The sequence below is a fragment of the Zalophus californianus genome, chromosome 1, assembly GCF_009762305.2.
Source record: "Zalophus californianus isolate mZalCal1 chromosome 1, mZalCal1.pri.v2, whole genome shotgun sequence".
NCBI lineage: Eukaryota > Metazoa > Chordata > Mammalia > Carnivora > Otariidae > Zalophus > Zalophus californianus.
Genome location: NC_045595.1, coordinates 185,257,391 through 185,266,490, shown reverse-complemented (window position 1 = coordinate 185,266,490; position 9,100 = coordinate 185,257,391). Strand labels below are relative to the sequence as shown.

The following is a 9,100-nucleotide window of genomic DNA, read 5'->3' as shown; positions in this document are numbered from 1 at the left end:
AATTGTGCATTGGGAATAAAGATTTATAAATTAAGAAACCCAATATACAGTCTACATTAGGGTAAATGCTGCTCTGTGCACACCATGGCAATTTGAGCATGGCTTTGTGCCTTGTCAGTCATCACACTGGGTGATAGAAATAATAAGAATGTGCATGAGGCATTGTGCTAATGATAATACTACCAAAAAGAGCAAAAGAAAGGCCATTACTTTTAAGTAAAACCTAACATAATCAAACATTATTCGTATTTAGATTTTATAACTATACATTTATAACTGTAAAGAAGGACCTATATTATTAAAATTTCTGTAGTTGAAAAAAAAACTTGTTATTGCAAATCTGAATTTCTCTAGCCTGTAAATTGACTTCATATGAGTTGATTATTATTATTATTATTATTTGGCAACATAGAATAGACATTTTATAAACAGTAAGGAGGTGTTCTGATTAAACCATAGTATGAGACCCACACCTTTTTTAAAAAATATGTATATCCCTTCTCAGTCTTTTCTCAAAATACTGTCTTTACAAATCAACACAAATCTCTTCTACCAACTTCTCCCCAGAACACCTCATAGTCAATCAATATCCTTAAACTTGATACAGAATGTTAAATTAGTATTATCATTGGAAGTCACTGTGAGTTAGTCAACATCAGAAAGAATTTCAGGAGCAGTATGCATCATATGGACCTGATTGTTATTTGTAAGACATTGAAAAAGTTGTCAGATTTTACCAATTTATAAATTCATTAATATTTTGTTAATGGATATGAACAACTTAAAGTATCACTTCGATTTACACTTCTTTGGGAAAACCAAAGAATGAAATGATATGATAGTAATAAGCGCATGATCATCTGTCATTCGTACTTTATGATTTTCAAAGCACTTCTCTATTCATTATTATTATCAATATTATTATTATTTTATTTGTTATTTCATGCATAGATGAAATTTTCAATGCTTTATGCATAGATAAATTAATAATAACTGAACATCGTTGGCATATGGCTTCCAGACACAGTGAGTATGCAGTATTCCAGTGGTTAGGTCTTCAGGTGTCACATAGAGTGGAGACTCCATTCTACCATTAGTTTAAGTTACTTAACTGTTCATTTCCCCCTCTCCTTCCTTTACTACTTAAAATCCCAATCTTGGGTTCTAAACTACACATATATTTTTTTCACAAGTAGTTGTACCTGCAAAAGAATTGTACTACACAAATCTACCTATTAAAGTTGTGGAGGGATAGACACAGAACCATTAACACTGATTATCTTAGTGCAGGAGGGATTTGAGGAGGCAGAAGATAAGGGAAATGAGATTATTTTTCTCTTTATACAATTTTACCATATTTGTGCGGATACAAGGCTCATGTATTATTTGTAATGAAACACCAAAAGTACTAAAATGCTCATGTATTTAATGTACTGTAAAAGAAATATAAAATCACAAATACAAACATTTAATTTATTCCTCAGATTATTGATCCTGATAAAGGTCAAGCCATTCAAAACTTGTATGGAGATATTTAAACAAAATATTATAGAAAAAGGAAAAATATTGAATGCATTTTTCTTTATTATGTAATCACTGTTGATAGATTGAAAGCATCTAATTTATAGCTCCTGAATTAAATCTGATCTTTTCTTGGAGAGTAGTGAGGAGTGGTGAGGATGGATAGGGAACAGAGTATGTTTTGAAAGATAAAATTTAGAGAAGCTTAATTTAAAAGCTCCTTGTGTATCAAATAGATATTAAATATAATTTTCATGATTTTAATATGTGAATCTGAACTAGCATATGGACAAAGTTTCTTTTAAGTTGCACATGGGTTTAAAATGTAGGGGAAAAAGATCACTTGGCAAATATGGTTTTGGTTTTGAAAAACTTCCAAATGTTTAAAAAGTAGTTTTCAAATCAACCATCCATATGCATCCAGGTTTTCTCATCCTCACTATTGAAGGATAAAAAGAACCAGAATTGGGGCAAAATGGTTGGAGATGAGATACATATGCTGTAAAACTAAAAATCAGTTGATACTCCAAGGAATTGGTTAAAAAAATAAATTTGGTCCTTATGGCAACTTTACCGAAAGAATCTAACACTTTTATTCTTAGCGATTTAGGATCATGGATGATATTAATCTGTCACAAAATGATCCTATGACCATTTCCAGAAATGGAAAAATGCAGAACTAGAAAATGTGTATAATATTGCTATTTTATTTTGTTCCAAGTCCTGTTACTATCTGTGGAAAGCAATGTTCCAAGGGAATGAACATTTAGATGAATTATGACATGGAATATCATTTTCAATGCTTTATGCATAGATAAATTAATAATAACTGAACATTGTTGGCATATGGCTTCCAGACACAGTAAAGTTTCCCTCATAACATCTGAAAGCTAAAAATATGTGTATGCCTACTTTTTAAAAAATATAAAGACATTAAGTTTTGTCAAACAGTTATTTTGAAATGTTATTTTAAAATAAGAAGTTATAGTTTTAATTACTTTTTTCAAAATAAGAAGCCATATTTGGGGAATTAGTTATCGATTGTTTTTTCCAAATAATGGATAAAGTGTATTTTGTTTTTTTATTTTTGTTTTAGATGAATTTACATATACTGATGCAAAACAAATTAGTTGGCTACAAATCAAATATGGGTAGTGTTAATAATTCCCAAACATCGAATAATATTCAGTGAACTTCCATATATTCCTTTGATGGTTCATTATTAAATTAAGAAATAAACACACCATTTTCCTATTATTTTTGCCTCTGTTGATTTCTTTCATTTTCACTACCTATACCAAGTAACAGGCAAGTGTGACCACAGGCATTTGGTTAGTTTCCTAATTCTTTTTAGCAAATTTTTTTTTTGTCATTTTAATTATGTAGAATTTTCAGAAGTCAGTGAATATAGATCCTATAGTAACACTCATATTCATATTTGGGAAACACAAGATTATTATCTTTTAGTCATCCAACATCAAATGTACTGACAGGTAAATTGGATGAAGAAAGTAATATTTTAGCTTAAGAATGAGACTTCAATCACAAAATATATTTTATAGTACCAGGTACGTGACCCTTCTATACATTCACATTTTGGTTATTGTTGTACCTTTTTTGTACTTTTTCTCTTCGAAGAGTGTGAATAAAAGTTTCTTCATATTTATTCATCGTATTTTCTACTGTAGAACCACCTACAAATACATTTTCTAGAATATATTAAAGGAAAAAAAGCAAAGAAACTACACGGCATCAAAATACAGGTAAGTGTCTGGGAGGATGAGATAGTACATGTAGTTCAGATTATCCTATGCATGTACAAGGAGCCCGAAGTAGTGCTCATCAATAAACTCACTTGGGACAGAGACATGGTCAAGTGATGCATCCTTTTTATCTCTTTTTAAAGCAATACGTGGATCTTTGGATGAGAGGCATGGCATGCAGAAGAGAAGCGTGGAGTGCAGTCTAAATGGTAGGTCTGATTTCAGTGTTTCAATGTTCTTATACTACATTTTAAGGCCCCCTACATTCTCAATATAATCACAAATACACTTATTTTTCTCAACTCTCGTTCACCACATCCCTCTCTCTTTCATACCTACACCCCAGCTGCACTGCCCCGGACTATAAGCTCCATCAACACAGGACTTTATTTGACAGTTTCTCTCCTATGTGATGGTGAACTTGGTACCGTTCTAGTATGTAGGCAATTATTCCTCTTATCTATTGATCTTGCAACATGTTACCCTAAAACTTAGTGGCTTAAAACAAAAACATTTTGCTCATGAATATACTTTATGGGCAGATTAAGAATTGGTGAGATTGGCTTGCTTCCACTTCATATGGCACCAGCTGGTGCAATTTGACTGGGGCATGAGGATACATGTCAAACATGGTTTATTCCCATGGCTTATAAGTGGGTACTGGCCATCAGCTTGGAACTAAGCTGGGGTTGTTGCGCCTTCATTTCTCTCCACATGGGGCTCTTTACGTTGCTGCTTGAAGTTCTTTACACTGTGGGAGTTGAGTTTCAAAAGTAGGTATTTCAAAAGACAGGAAATAGAAGCTGCCAGTCTCTTAAAGGTTAGGCCCAGAAACTAGCACAGTATAATTTTTGCTATATTCTATTAATCAAAGCAGAGTCCTCTTAGACTCAAGGGAAGGAGTATCAAAAATTTGTTACCAATCTTTAGTCTTTAACAGAGGAGCTTAAAAATTATTGAGTGAATAATTATTCAACATTTCCAAATATTTCTTGCATTTCCCACATCCCTGTGGCCCTGCTTCTCTATTCATCCTTCAATGGGTGACTTTATATCTCTTAATCCTTTGAGGAATGCCTTTCTACCAACTCTACATGTCAATGTCTTAAACACTACCACCATGACATTAGTCATATTCTCTTTTTCTTTTTTTGTATGTGTATATGTGTGTATTTAATTACTTTATTATCACTAATCACAATCTGGTTTGCTAAATTATTGAGTATGTGCCTACCTCTCTCATTAGACTTTGGACTTCCTAAAGTTACTGTTCCAGTCTGTAGATATACTTAAATCAATGGAAAAATGGGGCTTTTCCAATAAGGATATAAATGATAGAGTGTACAACACATTCAGTTACACAAGCAACTGGAAATAGAACTTCTATCTGCTTAAGAGGTGACCTGGTCAAGCAAATTCTGAGGACTCTTCCATTTTTTTTTTTTTTTTTTGGTTAAAAAGTGCTAGTGACTTTATGAAATATGAGATAAGAATAAGCTTTTTAAAAAATATATTAAATGGTTTTGAATACTTTCAATCAAAATCTTAACATGTTCTAATTCTTATGAAATAGAGCTAGGTATTAAGACTTTGAAGAACATCTCATGCTTTCTTTCTCTCCATTCCTGTAATGCTTAAAAAAATTATTTCTGGGGAATGGACTATCTCAAGCCATGTATTCACATGCTTTCCTAGAACAGTTGATCAAATCTCATTTTTCTCAGGTGAAGGAAGATCTATCACATGGTAAATGGCGAAGGTAACTCTTTAACCTTTAAGGCAGCAATTTGCAAGAGTTACCTGCACAATCAACCATTTCTATGCCATCATTCTTTCACTTTTATTATACAGGTTACTGGAATTGGACAATCTAAATCTTGCAACCGAGAGGGGTTAGGGATAGGGGGTGGAGATGAGGTGAGTTCATGGTGGGCACAGGGATGGGTACCAAAGAGAAACACAGACACAATTAAATATTATTTCCCTATCTTAAATTTGGAGTAAAGTGTTTTAATTGTAGAATTGTGGGATTCTTGCTAAAAATGAAATATTTTAATTGCAGGTGAAATGCATCAAGAATAAAATATTGAAAACTAGCGGCCATCCTTTTCAGTCACATCTACCTTATCTACCTATGTCTATATTTACCTTAAAAAATAGAAAAGAAAATAGAAAAAAAATGAGAGCACTGTTATTCATTTCTTAAAATCTGCTGACTTAGTGGAGGTACTGCAACAAATGGTCTATGAAATGAGAGCCTTTGCACAAGCCAGTGAGCTTTACAGGCCCTGATGATATTCTATTCTGCAATTCTATACTATGTGAGGATTCTGCATTTTACTATAACCAGAACAAATTTAATTGTGTTATTCTGTTTCTAATTTTTTAGTCCCTATTGTAGATAAAGTGTGTGTTATCTCAAATGCATTAATCCAGAGCTTGAAAAATTATCCTTGACCTTCCTCTGGATGTTTTGGATGCAGTACAAACAATGTGTAAAAACACCTGGGCTCAAGCATGGCAAATGAAACCATGAGGTAATTGGTTAATTGCAGGTGAAATTGGCCACTCACCTCTTTTATTGAAAGAGCAAGTGACTAATTGCACTTGTGAATGCTCTAAAAGAACAAATTAGGGAGTAACATAGGTTTGGTGGGCATGCAGAGGCCCATATAGGAAAGAAAGCCATGATATACATACATATACTTCCTAGATCTGTCCACTGAGAGGACCTGGAAATGGTAATAATCAAATGGAAATGACAGAAATGTGGAAATGTACCAGGGCAGAGAAAGGAAAGTACAAGATGAACCTAGAATATGCTATTATGCCAGAAGGGATTGACACACTCAAAGAACGATAAGAACATCAAAAAAACACAAAAGCCAACTAGAAGGCCTCCCTCTGGACACATAGGAGACACATTGAATATTGAAACAAATAATGGTAATAATAGCTTATGGCCCAATGAATGCATTAGGAAAACACAAATCCATACCAATAGATTAAATAAATGAGTTAATTGAAACTTTGATGAGGAATATGGATATTTACATAGTTTCACAGTCCCTTTACTTCTCACCCCAATTCTTACCATGATGAGTCAGAAAGGAATGATGTGCAATTTTACAATGGAGAAGCCGGCAGATGTCATCTTAAATAAGTGCTCAAAATTTATCATCAACAGTGGTACAAATAGAAATCACATGACACTTGGTGGAATGCAATGAGAAGAAAATAGCATCATTTCTCTGATATCCCTGCCAAAGATGCATAACCTTATTCTCTAGTCATGAAGAAAAATTCCACAAACCCAAAAAGAGACATTCTACAAAATAACTGGTCTGTAAACTTCAAAGATATTAAGGTCAAAAAACCAGTGAAAAATTGAAGAGCTATTCCAAACTGAAGGAAACAAGGCATGACAATTAAATTCAATGCCTGATTCTGAAATGGATCTTTGTGCTATAAAGACATTTTTTAGAACCACTAATTAAGAAAAATATTTTTCTTTCCACCGTACTTTCAGTCTCTCTGGAAGTCTGAGATTATGTAAGTTTCTTTTCTCACCCATTAATAGTTGCTTTCACTACTTCTTGTCATCTAAAATGAGTCAAAGGATTTTAAAGCATTGTCTTGTCACCTAAACCGTTAAATGTTTTAAGATATAGTAAAACAACTCAGTAGTTTTTACTCTGCTTCATTTTACTACAGAAAATGGAAATATAATTTCAGTTGGAAGATGTAGCTCTCCTTCCGGCCGAATCCTCACAATTTAGTTTTTCGGTTTGGGAAATGACTTTTCTTTACTTAAATTTAAAAATTATGACTTCAATTTTGGCCAAGCAATTAAAGTTGTTGTTTCATTAAGACTTTGTTATATGTGCATAAAAGCCCAAGATTCGTCCTTTTATTCATTCAAGAAATACTGATTGACTCCTTATTTTGTTCTAGGCACTGAGGGTGTGTCAGGAAACAAACTTGCTGCAAATCTCTGACCTCATGAAGCTCACACTCTAGTGGGGAATGTAACAAACAAGTAAATTACGTTTTGTGTTTCGGATCTATGCTCAGTGGAGAAAATGAAAACAGGGAAGGATAAATGGAATTGTGGGAGCCCACGGAAGTTTTAAATGGAGTAGCCAGGGAGGGCATTGATGAAAGGGAACTATTCAAGCAAAGACCTGAAGAAGGTAAAGAACTGTGCCATGCATATGCTTGGGGCCAGGGTGCAAATTTAAGTAATGTTGTTTTAGTTAACAATGGAGTGGTTTCATATGTTTCCGGTATAGATGAATTATACAATTGTTGAAAAGAGACTGCTGATTGAATATATATATAATAAAGAATCAAACTTCTGCTTATGGGGCTAAGTATCATTTTGGAAAGAAAAAAGGAAAAAAGAGAGAAAAAGACAGAAAGGGGAGGGAAGGGAAGGATGAATAGATCATGAATCAAAAGAAGAGAAAACCTAGGGTGGGGTAGGGAAACTTTTTCTCTAGAGGGCCGGGGGTTAATAATTCAGGCTTTCTGGACCAAAATGGAGCTCTGTCACAACTCTTCAGCCCTGCCTTTATAGTGTAAACTCAGCCACAGGAAATACATAAGTGAAACTGTGTGGCTATTTTCCAATTCAATGTTAGAAACACTAATATTTAAACTTTGTCCAAAGACACATCAAAATATTTTTTTTCTTTTTTATTTCATTTTTTTCAACCTTCTGAACACGAAAAGAAACATTCTTATTATGGACTCTACAAAAGCAGTGCAAGGCACCTGACCCTTGGGCTGTCATTTGCTGATCCCTGATCTAGAGTCACAGAGGCAAGTAATGTGAATCAATATGGTGCAATGGGAGGGGGAAAGGAATCGTTAGTCCTTTGGCTCTGAGCAAGTTTCCACCTCTCAATGCTTTACTGTTTCAACCAGTGAAATGAAGGTGTTGAAATAAATGAACATCAAATTCTCTTCCTGCAATAAATTTTGTTGTACTACCTTTCTTTCAGAACTAAGAATGGATATCTATAAGGGGAAAAAAATTGATTTCAATTAGAGTTCACGGTTTCAGTTCTAGTCTTTGCAAAAATCTCTTCTTAAGACAAAAATGCTTTTTCACCCCTTGGGTGTAGAAGTTAGTGCTTCATGCCCTTTAGGATATTGGTGTCACCATGATTTCAATGATTCCTTGCTGGAAAATCCCTGAAATGGTCAGTCTCAACTGCCATGAGCAAGGCTACTATATGGCCTGACAAGATGCCAGTAGTTTATTCCTAAATAAAAGCCTTTCTTAAGTGGTGGGTGAAGATTCTCATGCATAAAGTTTATCTCATTCATTCCAGTTTAGATTTCTTTGAGAGGCCAGGTGTGTTGAGCTTAGTTTTGTAATGAAGCATGGACTTCTTGTTGAAACAGCTCTCTGCCTTGCTCTAGGGCAACTGGGAAACAGAGTCTGACTTATTTAACCATTCTCCAGGATGATTTCAATTTTATATATTTAGCAAGGAACTTTTCCAAAATATTCTCTCCTCTCTTTCAGAGATAATGTTTGTAAGGTTTGTCATAATTTTAAATGTTAATTCTATAAAATAAATTTTAGAAATTTATTTATAAAATTCTATAAAATAAAAATTTTATAGAAAAAAACAAAAGATGTTAAACATTTAAATTGTGTGTCTAAAGATGGCCACAATAATATCTCCCCTTCTACTCCGACATGAGGCTTTGGAATCTATTTTGCCCTCCCCTTGAATCTACTCTGGTGAGTTGGTGTTGACTAGTAGAATTAAGTGAAGCTGACACTGTAACTTTTGAGGTCA

The 9,100-nt window shown here is 33.7% G+C and overlaps 1 long non-coding RNA gene across 1 annotated transcript; it reads left to right on the top strand.

The window, feature by feature from the left end:
- The first annotated feature begins 3,432 nt into the window (after positions 1 to 3,432).
- Positions 3,433 to 8,108, top strand: LOC113918925. Its single transcript, XR_003518730.2, has 3 exons — positions 3,433 to 3,493; positions 7,239 to 7,477; positions 8,019 to 8,108. It is a non-coding gene; the product is annotated as an uncharacterized LOC113918925 (long non-coding RNA).
- Positions 8,109 to 9,100: the final 992 nt, after the last annotated feature.